Raw genomic sequence first — 22,282 nt, forward strand, 5'->3', positions numbered from 1 at the left:
CAGGATATCTTCCCAAGTTTATCACATCAGTGATAATGCAGTTTGCTTTTCTCTGAATGCTGTCAGTAGGTACTCCTTACTATTGTTAACAACAATACTTCTGAAATGCACAGCTCCAGAAATAGTTTACCTCGTTATTTATTATATAGCATATGTTTGCTCTAAGACTGCAAATGGTAAAGGAAATTACCTGTAAAATGCTGACTAGTATGGAAATAGGCAGGTCTGATACTGGTAAGGAAATTAGGACTGTTTCCAGAGTTGAGCTATTGGGTAGATAAGGAAGAAACAATTATACATCACGGAAACAGTTCTACCTCCCAGTGTGGGATGAGGAAAATCAGCATCAGTGTTCACCTGATGGAAGTCAAGGTTGCAAGACAATGATCCGGCTGTACAGCAAAAAGCCACATACCACAGACATACCGACGTCAATGAAAGTAAGTAGATGAAGACATTAATGAATACATTAAAATTAAACTGAAGTATTTGTTGAAAGAAGATGCACAGTTTGTCAAGTTCAAATGAGCAATGCAATTAGGACTTACACAGCTTCTTATTTAATAGTTTGTCAGATATATAACTTAATCACAATTACTTACCCATACTAATCCACCATAGTTAGGGCTGGAACCCAAAGTGAAATAGCCGGCTCCTTCCAGCCTACTAATATTAATTCTGTAAACACAACTGTGCAACTTTAGACTTCTGCATCTGGAAGCAATTTTTAAAGTAATCTGATTTGTAAAACGGAGTGCAGCGGCCTTTGTTTTTTTTTTGCATAAAAAAGAGTTCACTTGCATAAAGTTGCATGCCAACACCTTTTTTATGCAAAAAACAAAGGTTGTGTCACCCCTTTAGGCATGCTCTATAAGTCATTAGAATGGATTTTAACAAACATATCAAAATACACTCACACCATCAGTTGTACTGGCATAGCTCTATTCTTTATATGTGTAACAAAATTCTTTGTTTATTCTGATCTTGGCTACATACAATGAGGAGTTAGCTAATAAATTCAAACACCAAACAGGTGGGAATTTCAACTGAGACTTAGCAGATTTTAATGTTTTTGCTGCTTTTTTTCTGTCACTCATTTAAAATGCTTTGCAGCCTGCAACATGTCTAGGACTCTATTTCTGTTTCTCACACTGAGTTCTTTATCTTATATTTTTTATAAATACGGCATTACTGCTACAATGTAATCATATAACTTCATCTTCAATGTGCTGATTATCAACCACTTTTTCTGTGAAAAAAAATCCTTGAATCAATTGAACCATTCATTATAAATCTTCAAACTATGCCTCTTGTACTCATAGATTACTTGTATGACACAAGACTAAGGCATAGACTATATTATTTCCCTACAGTTACTTTACAGATGCATTACATCATCCACTCAGTCGTCCTTGTTCAAGACTGCACATGTTCATCAACTCTGTCTTTATGTGGCTTTGGATGAAGACTGCAAACAATCACTGCCCTCCTTTGAACCTCCTCTGAGAAGGTGAGATTTCCAGAACTACATGTAAAACTCTAGATAGTGTCTTACCAACTGTCTATAAAAAGGATAACGTTTTGTTTACTACTACTTATAGGTCTTACTACATATCTCCATTGCCATTAGCCTTGCACAGTGCTTTGTCACACTGCTTGACTGTCTTAAATAATATGGCATGATTATCCAAATCCTCTTCCAACTCTGTTAATATTGCTACCCTTCTAAGCATGCACATCTTTCCTGTGTTGTTATTTTCAGGATTTTAGTCTGCATTGAGTCTACATTGAAATTAAGCTACCATGTTTCCTACTACTCCTCCAATCCTCTCAGGCTTGTGGCATATCTTTGTTATTAGCAGTAAGGCTTTCTTCCCCTATCAGACCATCTGCATCACTGACAAAGACTTTGGAAAAGACTGGTTCATAGGTAGGCACTAGGCTATTGGCCCTAGGGCCTATAAGCACCTAGCCAAATGGTACCCTGACTTTTGCCACCCAAGAAAATTATTTTCCTGTGCCCATGTCAAGCAGAACCACAGAAGTGATACCCGGGGTGAATTTCCTATCTCCCATCCAATCATCAAGATTTTTCTTGAACAGTGCTAATAAGGAGCTTTGTTTGATATAGATAGGTAGTTTGTTCCAGAGTATGGGAAGTCTCTGGGACAGGAATCTATCCCTCTAGCATGTTCTGTTTATTGTGGTGACAAGGTTTAGGTCCCTAGAGTGTGTAGCTCGGAGGGATTGGGATTTCTTTAAGTGGAGCATGTCCAACAGCTCTGGGTTTGACATAGCTTTGTATGTTAGGCAGAGACCGCCTCTGAGTAGGCGATATGCGATAAGCTGGAGATTTTTGAGACTGTCTGCATAGGGCATCTGTTTGAGGCCGGTAATCCTCTTTGTGAGGTATTTCTGCGGCCTTTCCAGTTGTTGTAGATGTCTTGTGAGGTACATACCAAAAGGGGCACTGTACTCTATAATGGGTCTGATGAGTGATGAGTAGAGGGGAACAATGACCATTTTTTTCCTGGATGAGAAACCTTTTGTGATGAGGTGTGTCACGTAGAAGGATTTCCTGACTACTGTGGCGATGTGATTATCAAAGGAGAGACTACTGTCCACCTGTGTCCCAAGGTCTCTTATCACACTTTCGGTGTTAAGTAGACTACCATCTATGTGGTAGTTCAAGGGTACTGAGGTTTTACCAAAAGGGATGACAATGCACATTTTGGCATTGAGCTTGAAGCCATGGCTTTGACACCAGGCATCTGTCTCAGTGTAGCCCTTTTGTAGGATGTCCACATCGTCAGGAGTTTTGATTATGGCTCCTAGTTTGCAGTCATCTCCGAACTTTGTTAGCCAAAGACCTTCTGTGTTAGCCTGCACTACAGAGAAGTAGATATCAAGCAGGAGAGGGGACCTAGGACTGAACCCTGTGGTACTCCAATTATCACTGGTCTGAAGTTGGATTTAGAGTCTGCTACTTTCACAGTGTGGGTTCTGCAGTGAGTCAGTTGGCAACCCATCTTGTGACATAGGGATTTATACCTAGTTTAGTGAGTTTATCTATAATTTCAGAGTGGGGGATGGTGTCGAAAGCCTTGGTGAGATCTAGATAGGCTGTGTGAAGCACCTTACCCTTATCTATGGCTTTGGTGACCGCTTCAAAGACGTCTATCAGGTTTAGGAGACATGATCTGCCTTTTAAAAACCCGAAATGGGTAGGTTCCAGAGTTTGGAGATTACCAATGTCATTGTTTATAAGTCGCATGATGATACGTTCCATAGCCTTGCAGACAAGGCTTGGCAGGCTAATGGGGCGGTAGGTCCCGGGGTCCGTGGTGGCTCCCCCTTTGTGGAGTGGGATAACCGTTGCTGTGCGCCATTCAGTGAGCACAAAGCCTGAGGTAAGTCTATGACTGAACATGGTACTTAGGTGGGGTGCCATTTCGTTCTGTAGTTCATGTAGAATGCAGCCTGGGATGTTGTCAGGTCCCATGGATGCTGTGCTCTTGGCTTTGGAGGATGTGCTTTTACCTGTGCAGCTGTGATTACAGGATGTTGCAAGATCAGTTGGTTCTGTATATTAGTGCCATTGTGCTGTAACTCAGAGCAGATCTGAGTGTTGCCATTGAGATTCTTGACATAGCTATAGAATGCTTTATGGTTGTCTTTAGAATCAGTGGCGTTTTTGTTTTCGTAACCAACTTTGGAGGATTATATGAGGGATCTCAGCTTCTTACTGAGGCTGACCACGGAGTTCCTCCAGTCATGGGATTTTGCTCTTTTTTTGCAACAGTATCTTTCTTCTGTTGTAGAGTTTATGGCAGGGGACCACCAGATTCGCTTCCTTTTTTTGGAGGATAGCATCTTGGTTCTGTTAGGGATTGCACGACCCATGCACTCATGTAAGTGCTTATAAAGTGCATCTGTATAGGATTCAGCAGTCATACCTCTATTGTCCGTCAGCATGGGTATCGTGAAGTTTGCCACTTCTGTCTTAAGAAACGTGAAGTTGGCTTTGGAGAATTTTTTTACGGTGGTTTCCCTAATGGGGGGTGGGGTGGGATGTGGATGTCTAAGATGATTAGCTTGTGGTCGGATCTGACCAACGAGGAATTGACCTCTCATGTGGAACATTGGTTGCCCATGTTGGTAATGACCAAGTCTAGGATATTGCTGCCCCTGGTGGGGGTGTGGATAAGTTGATCCAAGGCACTGGAATTTATTAATTCCAGAAAACTTTGAGCACAAGAGTTGGTTCATGAGTAGTTTTCCTAGTTAATGGTGGGGTAGTTGAAATCACCCATTATGAGGGTGTTAGGTTGTACCCTAATATTTTACAGTGTATCAAGAAATGAGGAGTGGGAATCCTGGGGTATGGTGGGGGATCTGTAGCAAGCTACAATTTGTACTGCGGTCTTGCCCAGAGTTAGTTGCACTTGGATAATCTCGGATGCATTATGCTGAGCAAATAGCCTGGAGGTATGGATATCCTTAATGAATATGGGCACGCCTCTGCCTTTAGAGTTTTGGTCCAGGTTAGGTGTTCAAAAGGTGTGGTATGAATTATAGCCTGGTAATGCAGGGGTGCTCTCTGGAGCCTTGAACCAGGTCTCTGTCACTGCACAGATGTCGATGTTCTCCATTTTAGCGAGTGCCTCGAGTGAGTGCAGTTTGAGGTTTAGACTTCTAACATTAAGTAGCATTACCCTCAGATTTTGCTTGCTTATACATGTTACAGTGGTGAATTTGTCATTTGAACCTTGCCTAAAAAAGGCACTATACGGGTGGCAAGAGCCTTAGTCAGTATCCGGAATACCAAGGGCAACAGGTGCAGGCCATCTCTGGCAAAGCATTGTGGTTTGTCGATCATGTCATCCCAGGCAGACAGATACTGGATCCCCTTAGAATAACACCAAAAGCTTAGCCAATTGTTGAAGTCAATCATTTTGTCCTTGTACTGTGGTATCATTCTGGGTGATGGCAGGATGCTACTCAGGACTAGGATCATACCTGCCTGGGCTACAAGATCGGACAGCTCCTCCACGTCTCTTTTCATGTAGTCCAGGGAGGTATGTCGCAGGTCATTCACACCAACATGGACAATGACAGAGTCATATTTCTACTTGTTGTGGAGTGACTTGAGTGCATGTGTTATGTGGCGGATCCTGGCACCTGACAGGCAGCTGACAGTAACTTTCTCCTTGTTTAGCCTGGTGAGTGGAACATCAGTGTGCTTGACTATACAGTCACCAATGACTAGAGTGTTGGGTACGTTGTTATGCCTTATGGGCTGTGGTTGAGTGGCACACCCAGTTTGTGGGCTGTGTGTCATTTGGGTTGTGTTGGGGGGTGGAGGTTGCTTGCGTTTCTGCTCTGGAGGTCCCTGTTGCTTGGACAGTTTTTTATTGAGAGCCTCCGTGAATGTAGGTGTGTGTTGTTTGTTTCTGTGTGTGTGTTTTGGTGGTGTAGGTTTTGAGGGACTATGTGATGAGTGTGGTGTGGTGCGGTGCAAGTGCTCACCTTCTCCTCTTGACTGTCTAGTCCAGTCTTGAGTGAAGAGAGCTTTGCTTCCAGTTTGGCTATAAGTGCATCTCTCACAGGTTATAGTGTTGGGTGGTAGGAGGAGAGGGTTGTCTGTGTACATGAGGCAATTGCTGCATTGCCCCAAGATGGTTTAAGTACTGAATCCAGCAGTTTCACACTGACAGCATTCACTTCACTGCTCTGAATTTCATTTACTATTGCCCTCTGGCACATTTTATTTAACCAATATTTTATTTATTCTTTCTTCCTATAGTGCACTCCAAATTGGCTTACTTTATTCTCTATTCTATGGTATAGCTATATCTCAAATTGTCAAAATGTAAGCAAGTCACAACAAAACCCCATTTCTTGTCTATTGTTCTGGTTACCAGGTCAATGATCACCATCAGATTTGTTTACCATGACCTTCCTGCTCAGAATCCACATTGTTTTGGGTTCTCTGCCCTCTACAAACCTTGCTACATACTTCAAGTTATTCAAAAATACTTTCTTCAGAAAAAAAATCCATAAAGTTTCCAAGAAACAAAGTCAGACAAGTTAGTAGTTTTCAAGTGTCAGACTACCGTTCAGAACTAATAAAATGACAAAGCAACTGCAGTTAGGTCACTAATTTTCAGCCTTTGTTCAGCTCTTATTCATGTTAAGGTGATTAATGGTTGTTCTTTTCTTGTCATAAGTAACATTTTTGCCCTTCAATGACTTGACAGAAAAGAGTTGGGATGGTATTCATAGTCACTTGCGCAAATGCAATATGGCTATTTCCGATGCTTATGAGTGAGCATAGCAAAGACACAATTCATACAGACCATTTACAATAATGTGCAAGACCTACAAAATAATGAGATGGAAATGAAAAGTGGTGAAAAGCACAGTATGCTAATGAGGTGGTTTTACAATTCATAGCCTGACATTCCTGCAGTACACACACATCCAGTCTTAAATGTGGTGCCTCACCTTTGATATTGGAGCCACAACCTGCAAACTTGTTTGTCTGTGCAAGCACTTCTCTGATACACAAACAAATTTACTTCCCTCAGCAATCCCTTCAGTACTTTGTATTAATTGTGCATAAGCACTAACATGACAAAATAAATTATTTTAAAACTATATAACTGCATCTTGTACTACTAAAATATCATTCAGATCCCACTTAGAAATAGTACTTACAATTAAACACATACTACTGATCACAAAGTGCCTACATATATCAGGTGACATACACCCAAACCCAGGTCCACTTAATACCTCACCCTCAAACAAACAAAACTCTGACCTGCTAATTCTCAAAATCAACACCAGGAACATATCCAATAAGCTTCTTGACCTACATGCATTTATAACCCATTACTCCCATAACATACTAACAATCACTGAGACCTGGTTAAAACCCAACATCCAAAACGAAGAAATCCTCCCACCAGGATACAATATCTTAAAACTAGACAGAGTAGGCAAGAAGGGAGGCGGAATTGCAATTTTCTTTAAAAATAACCTCAAAATGAAACCTCTATAAATCCCATTTCCTGAGTTTCACAATTTCGAAATCTTAGGTACAATTCTATACTTAAACAATAACAAAAAATTAATATTCTTTGCTGTCATATTCCCCAAGGAAACAATTCCCCTACTATTGAGGAAATACTACAGTGGACCTCAGAGAATCTGCAACAAGAAACTATCTTACTAGGTGATCTAAATACCGACTGGATAGCCTGTAATTCTAACAACCCCACTAATCATATTAGCCTCTTTGGTTTTTCACAACTCATTCAAAAACCTAATAGAGTTGATAAAAGAACCCATAAACAATCCATTCTAGATGGGACACTAGTCAAACAAAAAACTATCAGACAGGTTGTCTATCAGATGGTCTCGGTGACCATCTCCCCAGTTTTCTCCTTTGCAAATGGAGCAACATACCCAAGCCCATAACCTTTAGACAGGTTAGAGATGACCGTAAACTAAACATACAGGAGCTAAACTCTACTCTAAAACAAATTAAATGGGAACCACTGCTAACCCTAGATTTAGACCAAGCCATTGAATACATTAAAAGCACTCTCTTAAATATCCTCAACAAAGTTGCACCCAATAGAAAAATCAGAGTCAATGCAAAAGTACAGTTTTGTACCTACCATAAATGTAGATGTTCGAGGATCCACATTGCTGCAGTCCTAACTATTGGGTAGTCCGCTGTCCAGTCGGCCCGAATACCAAAGTATATGGCTGACGTCGGTCAGGGCGCATTAGACTGACGTCAGAACGTCAGTGTACTAATGCGCATGACCGACGTCATATCCTCAGTCTTTTCTTGCCCCAGATGTCAGAAGACCCAGAAAAGCTAAGGCCGAAACCAAAAATTCCAAACATACCTGCACCAAAAATATGTACAATATATACAAAATTACCAGAATATAACCTCACCTACACAACCACCCTTAAACACAGAGGGGAAGGAGGGAGGGTAAATTGGACTGCAGCAATGTGGATCCTCGAACATCTACATTTATGGTAGGTACAAAACTGTACTATGTTCTTCATTCCACATTGCTGCAGTCCTAACTATTGGGTACAATCCCAAAGCAGAGGTAAGGGAGGCTGGCAAATCATAAGGAAGCAGGAACTGACAACATGCCTTGCAAAATAGCTGTGGCAAAACCAGCCCTAGACTTAGAGTAGAGAGGAAGGTGATAATGCTTAGAGAAAGTATGCACTGAACTCCAAGTAGCTGCCTCCAAAATATCCTTAGTGGCCACCGCCCTTAGAAATGCTGTAGAAGTGGCAGTAGCCCTAGTGGAATGAGGCCTAATTCCAGCTGGAATCTCCTTGCCATGATGGGAATAACAAAATGCAATGCAAAACCCAATCCACCTAGAAATAGTTTGTTTTGACACAGGCTTGCCCTGCGAACCCAAAGCAAAAGAAACAAACAACTGCTGAGACTGCCTAAAATCCTTAGTCCTGCTCAAATAATAATGCAATTGCCTGTGTACATCTAAAGTGTGCAAAATCTTTTCCCCTTTATTTTGGGGATCTGCATAAAAAGTAGGCAAATGAATAGTTTGGTTTAAAGCCACACTAGAAACCACCTTAGGCATAAAGGAAGGATTAGTACGTAAAGATAGCCTATCCTTATGAAAAATCAAAAAAGGCTCTACCGCCATAAGGGCCTGCAACTCAGAAACCCTTCTTGCAGAAGTAATGGCCAACAAAAAAGCAGTCTTCCATGACAAATATTTCAATTCAGCAGTAGCCGCGGGCTCCAAAGGTTGTAGAGTAAGTTTCTCCAACACAAAATTGAGATCCCAAGCAGGAGTAGGAGCTCTACGTGGGGTCTTATATTCTTTGCCCCTCTAAGAAATTGCTTGAACAAAGGATGCGAAAACAATGGTGGGTCACAATCATAGTGAGCTGAAATTGCTGCAGCATGAATCTTAATGGAAGAGAAAGACAGACCTTTGTCCAATAACTCAGTAAGATATTGAAGAGCCACACTCAAATTAGGCTCAGAAATCTCCAAATTGTTTGCTGCACTCCAAAATAAAAATCTCTTCCATTTTTCTGCATACACTTTCCTTGTACTAGGTCTTCTGGCTTCCATAATCACATTTAAAACTTGTTGAGGAAGTTGAGACCTGCTGTCTTTCAAAACAGAATATGCCAGGCTGTTAGATGAAGAGATTGAAGCTTGACATTGAGCAGGTGACCGTCCCTCTGAGACAACAGGTGTGGAATCAAGGGTAAAGGCCATGGAGGCTTCCTTACCAGACTCCTCAGTAATGGGTACCAGTGCTGCGAGGCCAATCTGGAGCTATTAAAATCATCCTTGGCTTGTCTTGTCTGACCTTTAGAAGCACCTTTGGGAGAAGAGGCAGAGGTGGAAAAGCATACACATGAAGATTTTTCCAACTGAAAGAAAGAGCATCCACTTTCCAAGCTGTGTGATGAAACCTCTTTGTGCAAAACTTTGGCAGCTGGTGGTTTAGTGGAGAAGCGAACAGATCTATGTCTGGAGTTCCCCATGACACTGTCAATTTTGAAATACATGAAGATCCAGTTTCCACTCGTGGGGATCCATGATTTGTCTGCTTAACACATCTGCTAAGGAGTTCTGTGCTCGGCAGAAACCTTGCCTGAAGAGTTAGTTGCAAGCTGGCGCAGTCTCCCATAAAATCATTGCTTGCCTGCACAATGGGTAAGAATGTGTTCCCCTTGTTTGTTGATGTACCACATGACAGTTGTGTTGTCTGTTAGAATCAACACCTGCCCTGGAAGAAGTAACTCCTTGAAAGCCATTAATGCAAACTGGACTGCTAACATCTCTTTCATGTTGATATGTAGATGCTGTAGTCTGGCAGGCCACTTGTCTTGTATCCACTTTCCATTTAGATGAGCTCCCCAAGCAATGTCTGAGGCATCTGTCGTTAGAATCTGACTCGCCTCTGGCCGGGTCACAGAGAGTCCCTTGTTTAGGTGACATTCCTGAGCCCACCACAAAAATTCCTTTTGAATGCAAGGTATTATTTGAATGACAGTGTCCAAATCCTGGCAGTGCTGTGTCCATACATTTTGAGATACCATTGCAGCTTCCTCATATGCAGTTTGGCATTGGGAAGCACCAGAATACAAGATGCCATGAACCCTAAGGCTTGAAGGACTGTCCTTGCAGTCAGCCCGGACTGAAGAGATAGTTGATGGAAGTAACTGGAAAGATTCTTTTGTTTGTCCGGGGTTAAAAAGGCCATCTGGGCTGCTGTATTCAGTCTCACACCCAGAAAGCACATGTCTTGAGAGGGTACTAGACTGGACTTTATTTCGTTCACAGAATACCCTAGGCATCTTAGCACTGCTATGACATAATCCAAATGCTGTAGAAGGTCTTCCTTTTCTTGAGCTAGAATCAGGCAGTCGTCCAAGTAAGGATAGATTTGAATTCCTTTTAGCCTGAAGTAAGCTATCACTGGAGCCAGAACCTTTGTGAATACTCTGGGCGCAGTGGATAAGCCAAAGGGCAATGCAGAGAACTGATAATGAGAATTTCCAGCTCGAAAACGCAGATACTTCCTGCAACTTAGTCTTATAGGCACATGAAGGTAAGCTTCCTTGAGATCTAAAGTTACCATCCAGTGATCCTTGCCCAGCAGAGGTAAAAGCTGTTGTAACGTCAACATTTTGAACTTGGGAATGTCCAGATAAGTGTTGAGGATAGATAAATCCAAAATTGGCCTCCACGTGTTCCCCTTCTTGGTTACTAGGAACAGGCGAGAATAAAATCCTAGGCCCCTTTCTGGCACAGGAACTGGCTGAATGGCCCCTATGTGGAGCAACAGAGAAATTTGCTTGTGAGCCTCTTGTCTTTGTAGAGGAGGAATGTCTGGCATGCCTTTGAAAGGAGGCATGGTATGGAAATAAAACCTGTAACCGTGGTGAATGATATCCAGAACCCATCTGTCTTGGGTAATTAAATCCCAATTTTCTTTGAAAAGAGACAGCCTTCCTCCCAAAGGTGCTGCCAGGCGAGAATGTACTGGCAGCTGAAAAGGCAGGTCATTGGGTCTGCTTACGAAAGGACTGACCCTGCCCTCACCAGAAGTCTGAGCAGGGAACTCCTGTCCTAGGCCTAAAGAACCTTGAGCTCTGCCCCTACCACGTCTAGACCTACCCCTAGACTGGGATTCATAAGCAGGATAAGTCCATCCCTTAGTAGGCCAATTTCTACTAAACTTGGAGGCTGCACCTGCAAAAATCCTTAACAGTTTGCATAGACTTAGCCTTGTCCTCCATTTTCTTTAAGACTGCTTCCACAGGCGAACCAAACAACACATCAGACTGCAAAGGAGCATCCAAAATCCTTGTTTTAACATGCTCAGCTAAATTCTGATCTCTCAAGCAGGCGCGCCTCCGAACAGGAGAACCAGTGGCAGCCACCCTCGAGGAGGCCTGCACAGCATCAAAACCACATTGCAAGGAATGTTTACCCACCTGTTCAGACACATGAACTAAATCCTGCAACTCTTTACACTCAATACCTTCTGCCAGAGCATCCACCTTAGATTTCAATTGTGAAAGGAGATAATTCTGATATTTTAACATGTGAAACTGACAATTCAACGCCCTCATGGCTAAAGTGGAAGAAGTATACACTTTCTTTCCCCATCTATCCAAAGCCCTTGCCTCTTTATCAGGAGGAACAGGATTTTTAACAACAGAGGCCTTCACACCTTTAGGCCCCTGAGAGACAGTTTCGGGTCTGCCCTAGGACTCTTAAAAGATACTTATGAGCTTCAGGCACCCTATAGTACCTATCCGGTCTAACTGGGGCAGGAGGCAAAGAATCAGGATTGAGGGCCTCTGCAAAAACATCTTCCACCACATTCAGAACAGGAGGTATAGCTAAAGGCCTATGCTGGGGTAAAACAAGAATTCCCTAAGCCTCTTCCTGGAATCAGAGAAATCTTGACCTTCCCATTTAAAATGCTCCCTCATGGAATGCAGAGTCTCTGAAAATGAAAAATCCTCAGGAGGAGAAGCTGAAGGAGTAGAATCATCCACATCAGAATCAGAATAAGGAGGATACTCCTGCAAGTCTTCAGCCGAAGACTCAGAAGCCTCGAACATTGCTCAAAACTCTCAAACTCAGGTTCCACCCTAGGCCTCTTATCAGGAGGGCATAGAACCTCTAATCATAGTAATCAAATCCTCTGCCATTTTAAGCATATGTTTCTTAGGCAAAGACCCTGAAGCACTAGGAGAAACCCCACTGAAGTTAAACTTGGCCTGCCTCTCAAAGAAGCCTTGGAAACAGAAGGGAGGCTCTAACCACCTTAGGAAGAGAGGGAAGAACAGCCACCTGAGAAGCCCCTCAGCCTGGCCTACTTCCTGCGAGGATACATCCTGTAACAGTAAAGTCTCTCCCTGAGACTCCAAAGAAACACCTGGCAAAACCTCCGGCTCCACTGAGCCTTCTAAAGATCCGGCGTCTGGGACTGTCGGTTCTTCCACTCTAGGCTTTGCTGCTTTGTCCTTGCGCTTTTGGCGAAGCGGCGTCGGAGCCTCCGGCGGCATTTTATAATTACAACGCTTCCCAAAACTAACCTGGCACAGTCTAACCTTCTCTTAATAGTGCGTTTGTTAAATCTAGCACAAGAGCGGCATCCAACAACGTCGTGCTCAGGCCCTAAACAAGGTATACACAAAGTATGGTAATCCCTATGAGGTATCTGTTTCCCACAAGAAATACAGTTATTCACTTTTTCTGACATCCGGTTAAATACTGAGGCAAGAAAAAACCAAAATATTCCCCAGCGACGTACTTAGCCAACTTTGATTCGGTCTGAAACTCTGACTTCAGAAACTTTCAGAACGCCAACCTGCACTCGCAAAATTGCTTCTGCATCGGACCATGCGGCAAAAAAGACTGAGGATATGACGTCGGTCATGCGCATTAGTACCCTGACGTTCTGACGTCAGTCTAATGCGCCCTGACCGACGTCAGCCATATACTTTGGTATTCGGGCCGACTGGACAGCGGACTACCCAATAGTTAGGACTGCAGCAATGTGGAATGAAGAACATCTATGCACCATGGCTGAATAGGGACACAAAGAGCCTTACTAAAGTCTAGAGATAAAGCTTGGAAAATCTGGAAATGGGATAACAATAGCATAGCCAAACAAAATGTTCAACTCAGAAATCAGGCCAAGAAACAAACCAAGTTAGACAAAAAGAACTATTTCCTCGGGGTCCAAAATAAACACTTAAAAGACCCCCAAAAGTTTTGGCATGCTATCAACTCCCTTCTAAAACCAGGAAAAATTACCACTCCAGCCCCCTCCTCAGACAACAAAACCAAAGATATTGTATCCCAATTTAATCACTACTTTACAGAATCCATCTTAACTCTATCCACCCAGCTATCCAACAACCATGCACATATGCCTACCAAATGCACCAACAATATCCCCTCCTTTGCTCTCTCACCAGTTCCCACTTCCACTATTAAAAAACTCCTCCTAAATCTAAAACCAACCACCCTTGCAGCTGACAGTCTACCACCCAAATTCTAAAGATTGTTGCTGAATCCCTATATTACCCAGTTTCTATCCTCATCAACCGCTCCATACAGGAAGCCTACATCCCCCAACTCTGGAAGTTTCATATATTATACCACTTCATAAAGGTGGCAATTCTTATGAATTCTCAAACTACCGTCCTATTGCCATTCTATCCCCCTTATCTAAACTGCTTGATAAATGTATTCACTCTCAAGTCATGAAATTCCTAAACACACACAATCTTCTCTCCTCCACACAACATGGCTTCCGGCAAAATCACAGCACAACTGCTCTCCTCTCTTTCACCAACCAAGTCAGCCTACACAGAAATAATAATTTTGTTTCTGCAATATTTTTAGATCTCCAAAAATGCCAAAGAATAAAGCCAAGAACAAATGTTGAAAAATAAACTCCAGCAGATCAGCAACCAGTCACTTTAAACTGTTTGTTCACCAAATAAAAGGCAGTTGTTAAGCACTTTCATTAACCTTCATCAGAACAACATCAGTTAATCAAAAACATTCACAATATATACCCCTACCTAACTAATCACTGATACATTTAATTAATCATTTACAGTAAAACCATCATAATACTAAAACATTGCTAAAAAAAACTATGCAAAATCATTTTATACTATAAGACAATAATTTTAACAGGGCGGTAATAGAACAACTATCGTTTAGTCCAGGATAATTACAGGTATCCAATAAAATCTGCCATCTAAGTTCACGTTTATCTAAATGTTCATTTATTACCCACTCTTGTAAATCCTTTTGTATCTGTTCAATAATTAAAAAGTTAAAATTATGATTATCAAAATTCTCAACATGCCTATAAAGTGCATTTGTGCATTTTTTGTTTTTAATATCTAAAACATATTCACATATCTGCTTTTTAAAAGGTCTACTGTTTTTTACAATGTAAAATGCTGAACATTGGTTACATTGCACAAGATAAACAACATTAGATGTATTACATGAAAAATGTCCTTTAACTTTGTACTTCCGATTCCTGATACAAAAGCTATCCATAGTGATTATATAGAGACATAAAGAGCAACAACCACATTTTTTGTACCAAGTTGAACTTGTCTCATACCTGTATTGTTAAGATCCCTTTTCTAATCTAATTTTTAAAGACCTGTCCTTTTTGTAAACCACAGTGGGTATAGGTCCCACCTTGTCCACCAAGTCATTGTTTTTAAACATTACATACCAATTTTTTCCGAATACTACTAACAATCAAATCACTATCCAAATTAAAGGTAGTAATGAATCTAAGTACATACTTATTCTCTTTAGTTAATGTGTTAACATTGTCAGTTTTATCAGTCAACTGACATCCCAATATGGGTGAATATGTACCATTTCCCCTTTTAGTAATAACTTCATTATATTTACTATTTAATAGACCTTCTGGATAAGCCTTTCTTTGAAACATATCAACTATCTTATTAGCTTCTCTAACAAACTGATCATTGTTGGAAACTATTTTGGCCGCCCGTACAAGCTGCCCCTTTACTACTGCTTTTTTTATATTGGGGGGGGGGGTGCCAACTAGAATAATGTAGATATGTGTTGGAAAAAGTTGGTTTCCCATACAAATTAGAATAAAAACAATGGTTTTCAAAATCCTTTCCAACCTCAACATCTAAAAAGGAAATAGTTTCTGGATGGTAATGGGAGGAAAAACTCAAAAAATCAATTGTGTTGTCTATATAAACTAAAAATTCATTCAGTTTATCCTCCGTATCAATCCAATATATAAAAACATCATCCAAAAATCTAGGATATATATAGACCAACATTTTGAATACACACTTTGTAAAATATACTCAGACTCCCAATGGGCCATAAGATAATTTGCAAAACTGGAGGCACATGCCACTCCCATCGCCACACCAGTGGTCTGTTTATAGGTTTGGCCTTCAAAATAAATGAAATTATTTTTCAAAACTACCTCCATAAGGGTTGTACAGGCATTCACTGTAGTATTATGTAATAATTTCATAGAATATAATTCCTGTTCAAAAACTAAACCCATTTCATGGGGTATAACAGAAAATAAATCATGAACATCCATGGTCACAAAAAATCCAGTTTCACTGTAAGGTATACTATTTAATTTATCCAAAAACTGCCATGAGTATTTCAATATATTAGTATTGTTTGATATACCATTTTTATCTTATTGTCAATCCATTTTGCAATATAGTAAGTTTTTGACCTACACCCATCAACTATTGGTCTAAAGGGTAGGTGTTCAAAACATTTATGTATTTTCTGTATACCAAAAAATACTAGCTAAAGCTGGTTTATCATTCAGCATAAAATCATAGTCATCCTTGTTGATCCCACATTGCAAAAGCATATCATATAAAAGTAAATCAATTCTCCAAAATGCCACATTAATTTCTTTAAACTTCGCAACATTTATCAGTAAAAAGCAAAGTATTGTTTTTAAATTGATAATCAACTGAGTTCATAACAACCACCCCACCCCCTTCATCTGGTTTCATTACCCAGATATTATCATCATCAATCAAATCATGAAGTAAAGCATTCTCATAGTCAGTTACATTTGAAAAATTAGATTAATTTGTATTATTTATAATATTGCGAATATCAAATTCACACATTTTTTCAAAAGTTGAAATGGGGTTAATCAGGGGTGGATTAAATGCACTGCGCAGATATAATGAATTTTTATTACTGTGCGACTCTTTTTAAATAACACTCTTAGATTCAATTTTCTCGTAAATAGTTTTAAATCACAGAGTGCATCAATTACATTTGCTCGTCGGGCTGGTATAAAAGTAAAGCCCTTTGACAAAATATTGGCATGTCCAGTGTTAAGAACTTTTGTTGAATACTTATATAATTTGAAGTCACCCAAGGTATTCTCAATAATATCCAAATTCAATGGCGTTACATTACTTACAGTTTCATTTAAGTCCAACAACTCACACTGTTCCACAAAGGCCTCCAAAATTCCCTCTTCAGCTGCAAAAACAGATTTGCTTTGATAAGGAAAAACAACACCACATGATTCAGTTATCTCTTGTAATAACTGTTTGTTTCAGTCAGGCTCCTTGTTTGAAATGTGCTTCCCTGGTATCCTTCTGTCTCCACGAGGGAAGCCGCTTCCTCATATTCTGGTTATGAATGCATTCGGAATGCCACATGCCTGCCCCCTCTAAAGGGACCATATCATCTACTTGCGTGTTAACATCACTTGTTTTGTCAAACCATTGATTGGATCTTCACTGTTGGTTGCCTAGGGAACCCGGTGGTGCTGGATACACTTTCTTTTGGGCATAAATGTTCATGTCTATTTTCATTTTAATCATTTTACGTTCATAATTCTTGGTACAATAGTTAACAAAAGAATAGATGCCATCATAGTCTTTCTTGAAAACCCAAAAGCCAAATCCGATCGTATGGTCTCATTAAGTTCCACCAACTTTTGGTCAAGTGTTTCAATGCGCATATTATTGTACTTGATCATTTAATCGCATTAAATTACTGCCTGCCCTATCAAAAAGGGCACGTAATTCATCAAGAAAGTCTGAATTATTGGCTGCACCATTTGGGTAGCGCCATAAGGGCAACCCTTTAGAAACTTGTAATTCAATATTTTTCCGCAAATAATTGTTTTCAAGCTGCAAACATGGCTTCCCTGATTCCCTGGATTTACCCCTCATCCAGGTTTCGAATAGGGAACAGGCAGTTTCAAATGGTACAGTCCCGAGAAAACTTGCATACGATTAGAAGGTAAATGACTTTTCCTTTAATATGGATGTCACGACTGGGCTAAATAGAGCTGAAGATGGAAATATAAATCTTACCATGGTTGACCATTTGGACCAATTTGAAAAAACTTTGTTTGATTACAAACGTTTGCAGCTTGAAAACAATTATTTGCAGAAAAATACTGAATTACAAATTCCTAAAGGGTTGCGCTTATGGCGCTATCTAAATGGTGCAGCCAATAATTCAGACTTTCTTGATGAATTACATGCCCTTTTTTGATACAGCGGGCTGTGATTTAATGCGATTAATGATCAAGTACAATAATATGTGCACTGAAACACTTGACCAAAAGATGGTGGGACTTAATGAGACCATACGATCGGATTTGGCGTTTGGTCATTTCAAGAAAGACTATGATGGCATCTATTCTTCTGTTAACAACTATTGTACCAAGAATTATGAACATAAAATGAATAAAATTAACAGTAACATGAACATTTATGGCCAGACGTGTATCCAACACCACTGGGTTCCCTAGGCAACCAACAGCGAAGATCCAATCAACAGCTTGACAATACCAGTGACGTTAACACGCAAGCAGATGATATGGTCCCTTTAGAGGGGATGGGCCTGCGGCATTCCAAATGCATTCAAAACCAGAATATGAGGAAGCAGCTTCCCTAGTGAAGACAACAGGATACCAGGGAAGCACATTTCAAACAAGGAGCCCAACTGAAACACTAAGTTATTACAAGAGATAAGGAAAAACACCAGACAATTCAGTTATCAAAGCAAATCTCTTTTTGCAGCTGAAGAGGGAATTTTGTAGGCCTTTGTAAAACAGTGAGAGTTGTTGGACTTAAATGAAACTGTAAGTAATGTAACAACATTGAATTTGGTTATTACTGAGAATACCTTGGGTGATTTCAAAATATATAACTATTCAACAAAAGTTCTTAACACTGGGCATGCCGATATTTTGTCAAAGGGCTTTACTTTTGTACAAGCCCAATGAGCAAATGTAATTGATGAACTATGTGATTTAAAACTATTTACGAGAAAATTGAATCTTAAAGTCTTATGTAAAAATGTGTCACACAGTAATAAAAATTCATTATATCGGCCCAGTGTATTTAATCCACTCCTGATTAACCCCATTTCAACTTTTGAAAAAATGCGTGAATATATTTGCAATATTATAAATAAGAATAAATCTAATTTTTCAAATATAACTGACTATGAGAATGCTTTACTTCATGATTTGATTGATGATGTTGATATCTGGGTAATCAAACCCAATAAAGGGGGTGGGGTGGTTGTCATGAACTCAGTTGATTATCAGTATAAAATCAATGCTTTGCTTTTTACTGATAAATATTGCGAATTTTCAAGAAATTAAATTAATGTGGCATTTCGGAGAATTGATTTACTTTATATGATATGCTTTTGCAATGTGAGATCAATAAGGATAAGTATGATTTTATGCTGAATGATAAACCAGCTTTAGCTGGTATTTTTGTTATACCAAAAATACATAAATGTCTTGAACATCCACCCTTTAGACCAATAGTTGATGGGTGTAGGTCAAAAACCTACTATATTGCAAAATGTTTTGACAATAAAATAAAAAAAATGGTATATCAAACAATACTAATATAGTGAAAGACTCCTGGCAGTTTTTGGATAAATTAAATAGTATACCTTACAGTGAAACTGGATTTTTTGTGACCATGGATGTTCATGATGTATTTTCTGTTATGCCCCATGACATGGGTTTAGTTTGTTTTGAACACGAATTCTATTCTACAAAATTATTAAATACTACTACAGTGAATGCCTGTACAACCCTTATGGAGATAGTTTTGAAAAATAATTTCATTTTAATTTGAAGGCCAAACCTATAAACAGACCACTGGTGTGGCGATGGGGGCGGCATGTGCCCCCAGTTTTGCAAATGATGTTATGGCCCATTGGGAGTCTGAGTATATTTTACAAAGTGTGTATTCAAAATGGTGGTCCATATATCTTAGATTTTTGGATGATGTTTTTATATACTGGATTGGTACGCAGGGTAAACTGAATGAATTTTTAGTTTATATAGACACCACCATTGATTTCTTGAGTTTTTCCTCCCATTACCATCCAGAAACTATTTCCTTTTTAGATGTTCAGGTTGAAAAGGATTTTGAAAACCATTGTTTTTATTCTAATTTGTATAGGAAACTTTTTTTCCAACACATATCTACATTATTCTAGTTGGCACCCCCAATATAAAAAAAAAGTAGTAGTAAAGGCAGCTTGTACGGACGGCCAAAATGGTTTCCAACAATGATCAGTTTTGTTAGAGAAGCTAATAAGATTGTTGATATTTTTCAAAGAAGGGCTTATTCAGAAGGTCTATTAAATACTGTATATAATGACGTTATTACTAAAAGGGGAAATGGTACATATTTACCATTATTGGGATGTCAGTTGATTGATAAAATTGACAATGTTAACACATTAACTAAAGAGAATAAATGTGTACTTAGCTTCATTACTACCTTTAATTTGGATAGCGATTTGATTTTTAGTAGTATTTGGAAAGATTGGTATGTTGTTTGTCTTTTCGTCTTTTCCTGGTTAGGGATTGCCACAGCGGAACTCCAGTCGGCTAATGATTGGCAGTAGATTTTTATGGTGCCGAGTTGCCAGCCCAACACACAACATTCAGCGAAGGCACGCCCATTCACGCATGTTTTTCGAAGGCCACTCGACCGCAGGGAGGACATGCAGACTCCACACAGAAGGCACTTCAGCCGAGAATTGAACAGGAGAACCTCTTGCTGTGAGGCAGCAATGCTACCGCTGTACCACCGCGGCTAAAAAAATTGGTATGTAATGTTTAAAAACAATGACTTGGTGGACAAGGTGGAACCTATACCAACTATGGTTTACAAAGGGACGGGTCCTTAAAAGTTAGATTAGAAAAGGAAACTTACAACAATACAGATATGAGACAAGTTCAACTTGGTACAAAAAATGTGGTTGTTGCTCTTTATGTCCCTATATAAACACTATGGCTAGCTTTTGTATCAGGAATAGGAAGTACAAAGTTAAAGGACATTTTTCATGTAATACATCCAATGTTGTTTATCTTGTGCAATGTAACCAATGTTCAGCATTTTACACTGGAAAAACCAGTAGACCTTTTAAAAAGCATATATGTGAACATATTTTAGATATTAAAAACAAAAAATGCACACATGCATTTTATGGGCATGTTGAGAATTTTGATAATCATAATTTTAACGTTTTAATTATTGAACAGATACAGAAGGATTTACAAGGGTGGGTAATAAATGAACATTTAGATAAACATGAACTTAGATGGCAGATTTTATTGGATGCCTGTAATTATCCTGGACTAAACAATAGTTGTTCTATTAAACACCCTGTTAAAATTATTGTCTTGTAGTATAAAATGATTTTACTTCGTTTTTTTTAGCAATGTTTTTAGTATTATGATGGTTTTACTTTAAATGATTAATTAAATGTATCATGTGATTAGTTAGTGAGGGATATATATTGCGAATGTTTTTGATTAACTGATGTTGTTCTGATGAAGGTTAACAAAAGCGCTTAACTGCCTTTTATTTGGTGAATAAATATTTTAGATCTCTCAAAAGCATTTGATATGGTCTCACACTCCAAATTTCTAGACTCTCTGGACTCCCTATCCTTTGTCCCTTCGACTATTGCCTGGTTTAAAAGCTGTAACATAGGCAGCAATCATTTCAATGGCAAGGCATACAATCTCCTTTACTCCCAAGTACAATAGGCATACCACAAGGTTCAATTTTAGGCCCACTACTCTTCTTCATATTTACCAACAATCTACACACCTCCACCCAGCATGCCTCCCTTATACAGTAAGCTGACGATTCGACTCTTATCTGCTCTGCTCCATCACTTTCCACTCTACAACAACTCACACAAAATCCTTCAGTTCTGTAGAAAGTTGGATTACTGATATTCAACTAATCCTAAACCCCAGTAAGACAGAATTGCTACTTTTCACCCCCAACAAATCTATACCTACCCCCTATCCTTTTCAATCTCTTCCAAAAATGGTACCATCATATCTCCCTCTTTCCATACCAAACTCCTCAATGTAGAAATTGGCAACAATCTACTCTTCAATGTCCATATCTCACAAACCATAAAAAGGTCCACAAAAAATGGGAACCCTAGATAGGCATAAACAATTCCTTTCAGAAAAGACACGGATCACTCTAGCCCAAACCCATCTACTCTCCACTCTAATGTATGCCACGCCAATTCTTACCCAAGTCAGAAAACTTGATCTCACCAGACCTGAATCATGTTACAATAAAATTGACAAGTATGCTAACAATTCCACCTTCAGAACTCATCACTATTCAAAAAACTTAATAAACAACAGGCCAGATTAATAGATAAAAATATTTCATATACAGAGGTTATCACACAAATAAATAAACTTAAACAAAGCACCAGGTAATGATGGTATTATTCCTGAGATTTATAAAATCCTTCCTAAGAGTACATATTCATTAATACATAAGGTTTTTATTTCAGCTCAAAATGAATTGATAATTCCCCCATCTTGGCAATACACATTTCTTTCACCAATCTTGAAACCCAATAAAGATCCAACTAGATGCACATCATACAGACCCATTTCACTACTTAATGTTGACTACAAAATGTTCATGAATATATTTGCTGACAGATTAAAGACAATCATTCCAAGTATAATAGATATAGATCAGACAGGCTTTATTACAAATAGAAATATTTTTGATAATATAAGGAGAACTTTTACTCTGATTGATTATGCAAACAGAAAAAAGAAAGATTTGACACTCATCAGCCTTGATATAAGTTCAGCATTTGACT

General features: G+C 39.3%; 1 protein-coding gene across 1 annotated transcript in view; it reads right to left on the reverse strand.

The window, feature by feature from the left end:
• The window catches only part of PNPLA4 (patatin like phospholipase domain containing 4), a 385,692-nt gene that overhangs the window by 35,557 nt on the left and 327,853 nt on the right, over positions 1-22,282 (reverse strand). The gene's annotated exons all lie outside the window — the stretch shown is intronic.

This window comes from Protopterus annectens, chromosome 5.part0 (assembly GCF_019279795.1).
Source record: "Protopterus annectens isolate FY-2018-M chromosome 5.part0, PAN1.0, whole genome shotgun sequence".
Classification (NCBI taxonomy): Eukaryota; Metazoa; Chordata; order Ceratodontiformes; family Protopteridae; genus Protopterus; species Protopterus annectens.